Below are 923 nucleotides of genomic sequence, written 5' to 3'. Positions count from 1 at the left end.
AATTCCTCTTAGTGAAACTTGTGGAATCCATTATTTTATAATTTGGTGAAATTTATCACATCTTGCAAATTTGCTGTTCATTGACATTATTACTTAATGGCACTTCCTTTTTGTCACAGTCACATGCAATTCACCACAACACTTCTCACTTTTTCAAATACTCTTGTCTCCTCTCTCTCTCTCTCTCTCTCATTACAGATGCTCTCATTAGCTCTTGTTGTTCACAGAGACTCGTGTCAGGTAATGATGATATTCATTATTATTTTACGTAGCTACATGTACATGTATGTTGTACAATGTAGATAGTTTGGAGTGCTTAATTTGGGTGAATTGCTGTGTGCCCATTGATCTCTTATTTAATCATATAATCTTCTCTCTTTTCTCTCTCTTCCTTTCCTCCATAAAGGAATGACACATGAGTGATATGCATTGGGTTGGATTTGGTGACTGTTATTTTGGAGTGTGGCGTGAAGAGTCTTGGGGACATTAAATCACTGAGAGTTCTCATGCAAGACGGACTCTGCCATCACTTACTTACTGTAAATGAGCAACTTTACGAAGTACGTATTTCAGTTTGTGTTAAATTATAATTTGTTAGTTGCTTCAGAACGAATCTGTTGATGTTTTTGGTCGCTCTTTGACAAAGTGCTTTCTTCTTTTTGATTCAAATTGTCATCATCTCAAACTACAGCTGGAGGTAAAGAAAGAAACACATACATGTAGGTGAATCATTAAATACTTCTCTCTCTCTCTCTCTCTCCCTCTCCCTCTCCCTCTCTCTCTCTCAGTGGTTCCTTAATAAGCTAATGCACACAATACAATTAGATCAGTCAAGACTTCAAGCAGGCAGACAAGAGCTAACATTAGAATGTCTCAATTCAAGTAAGAAAGAGTACATTTATGTACACGAGATTCGTCACAGT

The 923-nt window shown here is 36.8% G+C and overlaps 1 long non-coding RNA gene across 2 annotated transcripts; it reads left to right on the top strand.

The window, feature by feature from the left end:
* The first annotated feature begins 58 nt into the window (after positions 1-58).
* Positions 59-889, top strand: LOC109593672 (uncharacterized). 2 transcript variants are annotated; one of them, XR_002191103.1, is made up of 4 exons: positions 59-240; positions 407-560; positions 599-697; positions 789-889. It is a non-coding gene; the product is annotated as an uncharacterized LOC109593672 (long non-coding RNA). The 2 variants fall into 2 exon arrangements; XR_002191102.1 differs by having other exon boundaries at positions 65-240; positions 608-697.
* The last annotated feature ends 34 nt before the right edge of the window (positions 890-923 follow it).

The sequence above is a fragment of the Amphimedon queenslandica genome, unplaced genomic scaffold, assembly GCF_000090795.2.
Source record: "Amphimedon queenslandica unplaced genomic scaffold, v1.1 AMPQUscaffold_251_Cont27724, whole genome shotgun sequence".
NCBI classification, from domain to species: domain Eukaryota; kingdom Metazoa; phylum Porifera; class Demospongiae; order Haplosclerida; family Niphatidae; genus Amphimedon; species Amphimedon queenslandica.
Note: the sequence above shows the minus strand (reverse complement) of the source record. Positions and strands in the feature narration are given on the sequence as shown.